Below are 13,859 nucleotides of genomic sequence, written 5' to 3' on the forward strand. Positions count from 1 at the left end.
TTGATTAAGAAAATACGTACTTCTAGGTTAGTACATATGCTGTATTGGCATAATTACTAATTTCCATGTTCAGGTTTGACAGCTTATAAGACTGACAACACAGTACTAAGTCATGCTAAACATCGCACAGTGAAACGTCTAGTCTCAAACATTGGAAGATTAAATGATTTCAATCAACGGCTGCATGCATGTTTAGAAGTAACATATAAGGGAAAGCAATGCACACAACTCAAATATATGAAATCGCATAGAATTATCTTCCTTGTAAAGGTAATATGAAACGATTTGTTGCATTTGAAAGTTGTATGTTAATACTCTGTGTTGGTATGAAGAAACAAACTAATTCCACTGAATTTGTGTACATTTAATATAATGATTCATGTATATTCATACAATTACACATGCATGTTTACTTAAAAGGCAAGAGGGTGATGTTCTTCGTCCTTTTATTTGCCTATGACGGAGAAAATAAATAAATAGGAAGATTACCCCATTAAGGAGGCTGGAAAAACTACTATTTCATCAAACTTAAAACTGTTGCGATCGTTGGTACTAGGAATGATGTTTGGTGTTTCCCGTTTTTATCATGCATAAATACATCAGAGAACGCTAAATCTACACGTATGGAACATTTTGGACGTCTATTATGGTTGCGCTTTGACGTTCCATACGTTACTAATACGTACAGGTATGAAATCGCAACTAAGTAAACATAATTATGTTTGCTATATTCGGTTTATGGTGCATTGCACCAACAATCACTTGTATTTGGTATTGCGTAATCGTAAAACAAAACACACAATAGCCGAAAACAAAGGAAAAATATACTCACTTAATTGTACATTGGCGTTTATGGGTCTCACAGAATTTATTATCACATTAAGTGGTATATGTCTCCCAACAGGACGTGGCATACGTCCCATTTGTTTGATTTGTTGCGTTCTATTTTTTCATATTATTTCATAACCTTTAATAGTACTTATACCAAAGAACATAAAACACGAAGTAAGACCAAGTAATTTGCTTGTAAATTGCTTTAACCCTTACCCTGCTAAATGTCTATAATGAACTTGTCCGTCCTTCAATTAAGAAAGTAACACTAACTGTTAAAAGGGATGCAAATAGATACCGACTGAATGGGGAACAGTGCAGGCCATGATCAGACTGCACGGATCTGCAGGCTGATCATGATCTGCTCAGGTCGCAAAGGCAGGATCAATCGTGTCCGGCATGATTAGGGTTAAAGAAAGTCTGAAGCCTTACGGTCTGGTGTTTTATAAGGTAAACTTCCAGCGTTTGAGACTAGACTGTTTAGTATGACTAAGTCTTGTGTTGTCAGTCTGATAAGCTGTCAAACCTGAACATGGAAATAAGTTTTACACAAGTAGAGCTTTGATGCAGAGTCACCGGAAACAAGTTGATTTAGGATTAAAGAATATCTCTCATCTTCTTAATTCACAAAATATCATTTTAGAATGAAAATGTGCCAGTTTTCTCGCTAACACTATTATATTAACTGGGGACCAAGACAGCTTTTTCATGGAATTACGTTCTGTACATCATGACAGGTCTCAATTCCTGTGATCAAGTCAAGCCGAAACAATGCAATTTCACAGGAGATACTAAAAAAAAAATTAGAGATCAGTAAAATTGTTTTAATTTCTTTATTTCCGGTCTATACCTTTATTTGCACGTGAGTTGATTGACTTAACTGTGGATGAAATATCACTGCAATACCAAAATGTTCCGTACTCAAAGTTTTGCATGGCCGGTATATTAATGTTATTGCACAAATGTCAATCCTAAGATAACATTAGTATATCCTAAATTGTGGGTTTCGAGCAATATGGCCAATGTCACAAATTGGGATAAATAATATAGCCCATGTTCTCTCTTATATAAATCTAGGTATACATATAGTCAGTGTATGATGATTACATGTCGCGCATAAAACACACGTACCTAGCTCGCTCGAAGTCATGGATATAGGAACGTTTGCTTATCATGTTTACAACAATTATATGAAATTATTAATGCAATGATAATATGTGGCACATTGGACCCATACCTCAGGTACCTACGGCAAAACCATACAGAAATGTCAAATATCATATCAATTTGTGTGTCTGATAATGCATGCAGGGATTTTCAGATCAACAATGCTGATGGTTTATATGTAGTGCCGGATACTGGTATAAGGCTCAATGTTGGAAGTTTGCAGGCTTTCATTTATGTCTGGACGGTATACATTTTTGAAAAATTAAATATTTTCTTTGGTCCACACAATATGTCAGTCTGTCTGTAAAGATTGATCAAGATTCTTGAATATGTCGGAAATTAGGATTAACTTTATATCATGTTTTCTTTTACTCTACGAAGTTTCAATATGTATGTGTAGCACTCTATCGAAATTGGCATTTTTCTGTCGCATGCCATTTTGTGTCTCGAAATGAGACATAGAAAGAATCGAAAAGGAGTAAATTTAGCCGGTTATATTCAATGAAATGTTAGTAGTCTTCGTATATAAAAGTTGATACCCTTTTTTGTTTTCTTTTTCTATAGCAGCGATAAGTTCTTTATGGGAATATGAGTCTCTTAAAATCTAATGTGCTAGAAAATGTCTAAAAAAAGGTTATCAAGTAAGTGGATTTTATGTGAAGTAAACAGCTGGATTTATTGGTGTTGGGGCCAAATGATCGTTGCTATGTTAACATCTGTATGTTATCAACAGTAAATAAAAGCTGTAAGCATATCCTTTGCAAGCACAGAATGCAACTAAACAGCATGAACATGTTAACAGCAGTATTACAAAAATAATTTTCAATGATTTTTCAAATGTTAACAGTAGAATTACGTATATGACCGTTCATATGTTAACAGTTGTAACTAAAATCTGTAAGAAGATCCTTTGGAAGAACAGAACGCAGCCAAACAAAATAATAGCAGCCTCGGTTTTATTCAAATGTAATGAAAAACACAAATGACCGTTCACATATTCACAAAAGTATTACATAAATGACCATTCACACATTAACAGCAATATTTCATAAATAACTGTTCACATGTTGACAGAAGTATTACATAAATGACCATTCACACATTAAAAGCAATATTTCATAAATGACTGTTCACATGTTGACAGAAGTATTACATAAATGATCATTCACACGTTAACAGCAGTATTTCATAAGTGACCGTTCACATGTCAACAGCAGTATTACATAAAATGACTGTTAACATGTTATCGGCAGTATTACATAAATGAGTATTACATAAATGACTGTCCACATATTATCGGCAGTATTACATAAATGACTGTTCACATGTTAACAGCTAAAAGGAGATCAATAAGCTTACTCAAAGAAACTGCTTTTATAAACTAAGGTAAATTTATAGTAGAATTGATAACGAAACAAATTTGTCATTCTAAAACTCAGGGGCATATCTCCATTTTGTATTCAGTTGAGATTGTAAATTAAGTTTTTCTTTTGATGTAGTAAATTTTGGTACGCTTTTTCCACTTGTTTGAGCATAAATCCTTTACTTCTATTTAGATATACGAGTATTTACTATACATTTTTGTAAACTGCAATATACTCAAATCACTTTATAGGTTTATAAAAAAAATTACATTATATTCTCTTAAATCGTCAGAAGATTTTATCATTGAATTTAGGAAGCATATATACAATATTGGATCTCAAAACATACAAAACAAAAATGGTTTCATCCCTTATGACTCAGACAGATTAAGGTTCCTTTATATAGGTTATGGACCGTTCCAAGGCTGTGCCCTCTGTTCAACTTGTTTTTGCCTGTTTCGAATTTTATTTAATGTTACGTGTATTGTCTTGTGTGCTGTTGGTGTTTCTTTCTTCTTTCCTCTCTCCACATTGCTCCCTAGCATTTACGCTCTTCTCCTTTTACTATGAGTGAGGTTAGGTGCCCATCATATTTTATATCATGTCCCTGTGTATTTTTCTGCTTGTTTGCTATGTTTATGTTTGTGTCTGTGTCTCTTGGGCGGTGCCCCACTTTGTATTTTCCTGCTTGTGTTTGTCTGTTTGTTTGCTCTGTGTGTGTGTGTGTGTGTGCGCGCGCGCATACATGTGTATGCGTGCGTGCGTACGTGTGTGATTGTCTGTTGTTTTTGTGTGTTTGTCTTGTGTACGTGTGTTTGCGGTGTAGGGAGACTGCAATTTTTTGGAGCGCGGCTTTTCCTGTAGAATTGCTTACTGCCAGATATTGAATATATCATTGAATGAATGCATCCTTCTGATAGTCTGTTCGCTATCGCAACACAATAGCATTTTATAAGGAATGGTTTCGGTCCCATAGAACATGCTATTACTTAAACTAGACTAAAAGTCTTGTTGATTATTATATCTTGCATCGGATTGAAGGTTGCAGCCATTAGATTACGAGATACAGATGTTTAACAAATTTTGTGATACGCCATTAACATTAACTATCTAGTATTTAGCGTTTAGGTTTAACATAATGTATATGGCATATGTCAATTTGTACTTAGCATTAAGTATTTGACGATAGTGTTAATGTTTGAACATCTATATACATATGTTATAATGGCTGTCATAATTTTAAGACATGAAGAAAACTAAAATGTAACTGTATACACACAGAATTGCCCTTATCAGGATGACGTAATTTAAGGAACCTTTTCATGAATCTGCTTCAAATTTACAAAATCCATTCAATAAAATTAAGTCCGTTTATGTTGCGAAAACACGACGTTTTAAGCAGCGCTAATTATCGTGTTTTCATCTCGCGCCCCCGACATACCAGTTGCTAAATCTCGCCCCGCGACCCCGCTAAATAGCGAGTTTTCGCTCCGCGCTCACGCTAAATAGCGAGTTTTCGCCCCGCGCCCCCGCCATTTTAACTTGTTAATTCTTGTGATTTCGCTCGGCGGGGTCGCGGAGCGAAAACGCGAAATGGCAGAAATCAGCCACCATATACCACCATATATAACTGCAATGTCTTCTCTCTGCTTACCACCATATGTAGCTGAACTGTTTTTTTCTCTGCTTACCCATGTACATAACTTGTCACTTGCTACCACCATATATAACTGCAATATCTTCACTCTGCTTACCACCATATGTAGCTGAACTGTCTTCTTCATTGCTCACCCATGTACACAATTTGTCACTTGCTACCACCGTACATAAGTGCAGCATCTTCTCTCTGCTTACCACCATATATAGCTGAACTATCTTTTCACTAGTTCTCCGTGTACATAACTGAAATACATTGTCACTTGCTACTACCATACATAAATAAAATACCTTTCCACTGGTTACCATTACCACCATACATACTTGAATTGTCTTTTCACTCTTTACCACCATATGCAACTGGACCTTCTTTCTTCTCCCAGGTTACCACCATATGTAGCTGAAATATCTTTTCGACGGTTACCACCATACATAACTGAAATATATTTGCACAGGTTAGCATCAAGCATATACCTATGATACATTTTCACTTGTTACCCATGTGCATAACTGAAATATCTTGTCACTTGCTACCACCATGTATAACTGAAATATCTTGTCACTTGCTACCACCATGTATAACTGAAACATCTTCTCACTGGTGTAGGAATGCAGACTGTTGCCAAACACAAAATTCAATCCGGAATAGTTTAGAAGTGTACAACAATGTATTGCTTTACACTTCTTTAGCCAAACTACAAAAAAAGTATCTATCCTCATGCGAAGCCCCCACTCCACACAAAGAAAGAACTTTTCAGTAGAAGAATAAGGTTTTAAGGTCCAGATTTCATAATGCATTTGATAACATTTCCACATTACTTGTCACTTGCTACCACCATATATAACTGCAGCATCTCCTCTCTGCTTACCACCATATGTAGCTGAACTGTCTTTTTCACTGCTTACCCATGTACATAAGTTGTCACTTGCTACCACCATATATAACTGCAATGTCTTCTCTTTGTCTACCACCATATGTAGCTGAACTGTCTTTTCACTGCTAACCCATGTACATAAGTTGTCACTTGCTACCACCATATATAACTGCAATGTCTTCTCTCTGCTTACCACCATATGTAGCTGAACTGTTTTTTCTCTGCTTACCCATGTGCATAATTTGTCACTTGCTACCACCATACCTAACTGAAATATCTTCACTCTGCCTACCACCATATGTAGCTGAACTGTCTTCTTCATTGCTCACCCATGTACAAAATTTGTCACTTTCTACCGCCATACACAACTGCAGCATCTTCTCTCTGCTTACCACCATATATAGCTGAACTATCTTTTCACTAGTTCTCCGTGTACATAACTGAAATACATTTTTACTTGCTACAACCATACATAAATAAAGTACCTTTCTACTGGTTACCATTACCACCATACATACTTGAATTGTCTTTTCACTCTTTACCACCATATGCAACTGGACCTTCTTTCTTCTCCCAGGTTACCACCATATGTAGCTGAAATATCTTTTCGACGGTTACCACCATACATAACTGAAATATATTTGCACAGGTTAGCATCAAGCATATACCTATGATACATTTTCACTTGTTACCCATATGCATAACTGAAATTTCTTTTCACATGCTACCACCATGAATAACTGAAATATCTTGTCACTTCTTGTATCTTCTCACTGGTGTAGGAATGCAGACTGTTGCCAAACACAAAATTCAATCCGGAACAGTTTAGAAGTGTACAACAATGTATTGCTTTACACTTCTTTAGCCAAACTACAAAAAAGTATCTATCCTCATGCGAAGCCCCCAACTCCATACAAAGAAAGAACTTTTCAGTAGAAGAATAAGGTTTTAAGGTCCAGATTTCATAATGCATTTGATAACATTTCTACATTACTTGTCACTTGCTACCACCATATATAACTGCAGCATCTCCTCTCTGCTTACCACCATATGTAGCGGAACTGTTTTTTTTTTTCACTGCTTACCCATGTATATGAGTTGTCACTTGCTACCACCATACATAACTGCAATGTCTTCTCTTTGTCTACCACCATATGTAGCTAAACTGTCTTTTCATTACTAACCCATGTACATAACTTGTCACTTGCTACCACCATATAAAACAACAATGTCTTCTCTCTGCTTACCACCATATGTAGCTGAACTGTTTTTTCTCTGCTTACCCATGTACATAACTTGTCACTTGCTACCACCATACATAACTGCAATATCTTCACTCTGCTTACCACCATATGTAGCTGAACTGTCTTCTTCATTGCTCACTCACATATACAATTTGTCACTTGCTACCACCATACATTACTGCAGCATCTTCTCTCCGCTTACCACCGTATGTAGCTGGACTATCTTTTCACTAGTTCTCCGTGTACATAACTGAAATACATTGTCACTTGCTACTACCATACATAAATAAAATACCTTTCCACTGGTTACCATTACCACCATACATACTTGAATTGTCTTTTCACTCTTTACCACCATAGGTAACTGGACATTCTTTCTTCTCCCAGGTTACCACCATATGTAGCCGAAATATCATTTCTATGGTTACCACCATACATAACTGAAATATATTTGCACAGGTTAGCATCAAGCATATACCTATGATACATTTTCACTTGTTACCCATGTGCATAACTGAAATTTCTTTTTTTTTACTTTCTATCACAATGCATAACTGAAATATCTTGTCACTTGCTACCACCATGTATAACTGAAACATGTTCTCACTGGTGTAGGAATGCCGACTGTTGCCAACACAAAATTCAATCCGGAACAGTTTAGAGGTGTACAACAATGTATTGCTTTACACTTCTTTAGCCAAACTACAAAAAAGTATCTATCCTCATGCGAAGCCCCCACTCCACACAAAGAAAGAACTTTTCAGTAGAAGAATAAGGTTTTAAGGTCCAGATTTCATAATGCATTTGATAACATTTCCACATTACTTGTCACTTGCTACCACCATATATAACTGCAGCATCTCCTCTCTGCTTACCACCATATGTAGCTGAACTGTCGTTTTCACTGCTTACCCATGTACATAAGTTGTCACTTGCTACCACCATATATAACTGCAATGTCTTCTCTTTGTCTACCACCATATGTAGCTGAACTGTCTTTTCACTGCTAAACCATGTACATAACTTGTCACTTGCTACCACCATATATAACTGCATTGTCTTCTCTCTGCTTACCACCATATGTAGCTGAACTGGTTTTTCACTGCTAACCCATGCACATAAGTTGTCACTTGCTACCACCATATATAACTGCAATATCTTCACTCTGCTTACCACCATATGTAGCTGAACTGTCTTCTTCATTGCTCACCCATGTACACAATTTGTCACTTGCTACCACCATACATAAGTGCAGCATCTTCTCTCGGCTTACCACCATATATAGCTGAACCATCTTTTCACTAGTTCCCCGTGTACATAACTGAAATACATTGTCACTTGCTACTACAATACATAAATAAAGTACCTTTCCACTAGTTTCCATTACCACCATACATACTTGAATTATCTTTTCACTCTTTACCACCATATGTAACTGAACCTTCTTTCTTCTCCCAGGTTACCACCATATGTAGCCGAAATATCTTTTCGATGGTTACCACCATACATAACTGAAATAAATTTGCACAGGTTAGCATCAAGCATATACCTATGATACGTTTTCACTTGTTACCCATGCGCATAACTGAAATTTCTTTTCACATGCTACCACCATTCATAACTGAAATATCTTGTCACTTGCTACCACCATGTATAACTGAAACATCTTCTCACTGGTGTAGGAATGCAGACTGTTGCCAAACACAAAATTCAATCCGGAACAGTTTAGAAGTGTACAACAATGTATTGCTTTACACTTCTTTAGCCAAACTACAAACGTATCTATCCTCATGCGAAGCCCCCCACTCCATACAAAGAAAGAACTTTTCAGTAGAAGAATAAGGTTTTAAGGTCCAGATTTCATAATGCATTTGATAACATTTCTACATTACTTGTCACTTGCTACCACCATACGTAACTGCAGCATCTCCTCTCTGCTTACCACCATATGTAGCTGGACTGTCTTTTTCACTGCTTACCCATGTATATGAGTTGTCACTTGCTACCACCATACATAACTGCAATATCTTCTCTTTGTCTACCACCATATGTAGCTGAACTGTCTTTTCACTGCTAACCCATGTACATAACTTGTCACTTGCTACCACCATATAAAACTGCAATGTCTTCTCTCTGCTTACCACCATATGTAGCTGAACTGTTTTTTTCTCTGCTTACCCATGTACATAACTTGTCACTTGCTACCACCATATATAACTGCAATATCTTCACTCTGCTTACCACCATACATAACTGCAATATCTTCACTCTGCTTACCACCATATGTAGCTGAACTGTCTTCTTCATTGCTCACTCACATACAATTTGTCACTTGCTACCACCATACGAAACTGCAGCATCTTCTCTCTGCTTACCACCATATACATTTGAACTATCTTTTCACTAGTTCTCCGTGTACATAACTGAAATACATTGTCACTTGCTACTACCATACATAGATAAAATACCTTTCCACTGGTTACCATTACCACCATACATACTTGAATTGTCTTTTCACCCTTTACCACCATAGGTAACTGGACCTTCTTTCTTCTCCCAGGTTACCACCATATGTAGCTGAAATATCTTTTCGATGGTTACCACCATACATAACTGAAATATATTTGCACAGGTTAGCATCAAGCATATACCTATGATACATTTTCACTTGTTACCCATGTGCATAACTGAAATATCTTTTCACATGCTACCGCCGTGCATAACTGAAATATCTTGTCACTTGCTACCACCATGTATAACTGAAACATCTTCTCATTGGTGTAGGAATGCAGACTGTTGCCAAACACAAAATTCAATCCGGAACAGTTTAGAAGTGTACAACAATGTATTGCTTTACACTTCTTTAGCCAAACTACAAAAAGTATTTATCCTCATGCGAAGCCCTCCACTCCACACAAAGAAAGAACTTTTCAGTAGAAGAATAAGGGTTATTAAGGTCCAGATTTCATAATGCATTTGATAACATTTCTACATTACTTGTCACTTGCTACCACCATATATAACTGCAATGCCTTCTCTCTGCTTACCACCATGTGGAGCTGAACTGTTTTTTTTTTTCTCTGCTTACCCATGTACATAACTTGTCACTTGCTACCACCATACATAACTGCAATGTCTTCTCTTTGTCTACCACCATATGTAGCTGAACTGTCTTTTCACTGCTAACCCATGTACATAACTTGTCACTTGCTACCACCATATATAACTGCATTGTCTTCTCTCTGCTTACCACCATATGTAGCTGAACTGTTTTTTCTCTGCTTACCCATGTACATAACTTGTCATTTGCTACCACCATACATAACTGCAATATCTTCACTCTGCCTACCACCATATGTAGCTGAACTGTCTTCTTCATTGCTCACCCATGTATAAAATTTGTCACTTGCTACCACCATACAAAACTGCAGCGTCTTCTCTCTGCTTTCAACCATATATAGCTGAACCATCTTTTCTCTAGTTCTCCGTGTACATAACTGAAATACATTGTCACTTGCTACTACCATACATAAATAAAGTACCTTTCCACTGGTTACCATTACCACCATACATACTTGAATTGTCTTTTCACTCTTTACCACATGTAACTGGACCTTCTTTCTTTTCCCAGGTTACCACCATATGTAGCTGAAATATCTTTTCGATGGTTACCACCATACATAACTGAAATATATTTGCACAGGTTAGCATCAAGCATATACCTATGATACCTTTTCACTTGTCACCCATGTGCATAAGTGCAATATCTTTTCACATGCTACCACCATGAATAACTGAAATATCTTGTCACTTGCTACAACCATGAATAACTGAAACATCTTCTCACTGGTGTAGGAATGCACTGTTGACAAACACAAAATTCAATCCAGAACAGTTTAGAAGTGTACAACAATATATTGCTTTACACTTCTTTAGCCAAACTACAAAAATGTATCTATCCTCATGCGAAGCCCCCCACTCCACACAAAGATAGAACTTTTCAGTAGAAGAATAAGGTTTTAAGGTCCAGATTTCATAATGCATTTGATAACATTTGTACATTACTTGTCACTTGCTACCACCATACATAACTGCAATATCTTCTCTCTGCCTACCACCATATGTAGCTGAACTGTCTTTTCACTGCTAACCATGTACATAACTTTTCACTTGCTACCACCAGATATAACTGCAGTGTCCTCTCTTTGCTTACCACCATATGTAGCTGAACTCTCTTTTTCACTGCTTACCCATGTACATAACTTGTCACTTGCTACCACCATACATAACTTCAGCATCTCCTCTCTGCTTACCACCATGTGTAGCTGAACTATCTTTTCACTGCTTACCCATGTACATATAGTGTCACTTGCTACAACCATATATAACTGCAATATCTTCTCTCTGCTTACAACCATGTGTAGCTGAATCCGGAATAGTTCAGAAGTGTACAACAATGTATTGCTTTACACTTCTTTAGCCAAACTACAAACGTATCTATCCTCATGCGAAGCCCCCCACTCCATACAAAGAAAGAACTTTTCAGTAGAAGAATAAGGTTTTAAGGTCCAGATTTCATAATGCATTTGATAACATTTCCACATTACTTGTCACTTGCTACCACCATATATAACTGCAGCATCTCCTCTCTGCTTACCATCATATGTACGGACTGTCTTTTTCACTGCTTACCCATTATTAAAGTTGTCACTTGCTACCACCATACAAAACTGCTATTTTCCCTCTTTGTCTACCACCTATGTAGCTGAACTGTCTTTTCACTGCAACCCATGTACATAACTTGTCATTTGCTACCACCATAAAAAACTGCAATGTCTTCTCTCTGCTTACCACCATATGTAGCTCTCTGCTTACCACCATATGTAGCTGAACTGTTTTTTTCTCTGCTTACCCATGTACATAACTTGTCACTTGTACCCACCATACATAACTGCAAATATCTCCTCTGTTTACCACCATATGTAGCGAACTGTCTTCTTCATTGCTCACTCACATACAATTTGTCACTTGCTACCACCATACGAAACTGCAGCATCTTCTCTCTGCTTACCACCATATACATTTGAACTATCTTTTCACTAGTTCTCCGTGTACATAACTGAAATACATTGTCACTTGCTACTACCATACATAACTAAATTACCTTTCCACTGGTTACCATTACCACCATACATACTTGAATTGTCTTTTCACTCTTTACCACCATATGCAACTGGACCTTCTTTCTTCTCCCAGGTTACCACCATATGTAGCTGAAATATCTTTTCGACGGTTACCACCATACATAACTGAAATATATTTGCACAGGTTAGCATCAAGCATATACCTATGATACATTTTCACTTGTTACCCATGTGCATAACTGAAATATCTTTTCACATGCTACCGCCGTGCATAACTGAAATATCTTGTCACTTGCTACCACCATGTATAACTGAAACATCTTCTCACTGGTGTAGGAATGCAGACTGTTGCCAAACACAAAATTCAATCCGGAACAGTTTAGAAGTGTACAACAATGTATTGCTTTACACTTCTTTAGCCAAACTACAAAAAGGTATCTATCCTCATGCGAAGCCCCCACTCCGCACAAAGAAAGAACTTTTCAGTAGAAGAATAAGGTTTTAAGGTCCAGATTTCATAATGCATTTGATAACATTTCTACATTACTTGTCACTTGCTACCACCATATATAACTGCATTGTCTTCTCTCTGCTTACCACCATATGTAGCTGAACTGTCTTTTTCACTGCTTACCCATGTACATAAGTTGTCACTTGCTACCACCATATATAACTGCAATGTCTTCTCTTTGTCTACCACCATATGTAGCTGAACTGGTTTTTCACTGCTAACCCATGTACATAACTTGCACTTGCTCCCAAACCATATATAAACTGCAATGTCTTCTTTTGTTCCACCATATGTAGCTGAACTGTTTTTTCTCTGCTTACCCATGTACATAACTTGTCATTTGCTACCACCATACATTAACTGAAATTTTCTTCACTCTGCCTACCACCATATGTACTGAACTGTCTTCTTCATTGCTCACCCATGAAATAAAATTTTGTCACTTGCTACCCCATACAAAACTGCAGGTTTTCTCTTTTCTTCAACCATATATAGCTGAACCATCTTTTCTCTAGTTCCCCGTGTACATAACTGAAAAACATTGTCACTTGCTACTACCATACATAAATAAAGTACCTTTCCATGGTACCATTACCACCATACATACTTTGAATTGTCTTTTCACTCTTTACCACATGTAACTGGACCTTCTTTTCTTTTCCCAGGTTACCACCTATGTAGCTGAAAATATCTTTTCAAATGGTTCCCATCATACATAACTGAAATATATTGCACAGGTTAGCATCAGCATATACCTATGATCCCTTTTTCCCCTTGTCACCCATGTGCATAAGTGCAATATCTTTTCACATGCTACCACCATGAATAACTGAAATATCTTGTCACTTGCTACAACCATGTATAACTGAAACATCTTCTCACTGGTGTAGGAATGCACTGTTGACAAACACAAAATTCAATCCAGAACAGTTTAGAAGTGTACAACAATATATTGCTTTACACTTCTTTAGCCAAACTACAAAAATGTATCTATCCTCATGCGAAGCCCCCCCACTCCACACAAAGATAGAACTTTTCAGTAGAAGAATAAGGTTTTAAGGTCCAGA

General features: G+C 36.9%; 1 long non-coding RNA gene across 1 annotated transcript; it reads right to left on the reverse strand.

Annotated features, from left to right (window-relative positions):
- Window positions 1-4,985: 4,985 nt before the first annotated feature.
- LOC123541513 (uncharacterized) lies at window positions 4,986-13,024 on the reverse strand. Its single transcript, XR_008369181.1, has 3 exons — window positions 12,335-13,024; window positions 6,412-6,523; window positions 4,986-5,454 (listed from the first exon to the last, which is right to left on the reverse strand). It is a non-coding gene; the product is annotated as an uncharacterized LOC123541513 (long non-coding RNA).
- Window positions 13,025-13,859: the final 835 nt, after the last annotated feature.

The sequence above is a fragment of the Mercenaria mercenaria genome, unplaced genomic scaffold, assembly GCF_021730395.1.
Source record: "Mercenaria mercenaria strain notata unplaced genomic scaffold, MADL_Memer_1 contig_3210, whole genome shotgun sequence".
NCBI classification, from domain to species: Eukaryota; Metazoa; Mollusca; class Bivalvia; order Venerida; family Veneridae; genus Mercenaria; species Mercenaria mercenaria.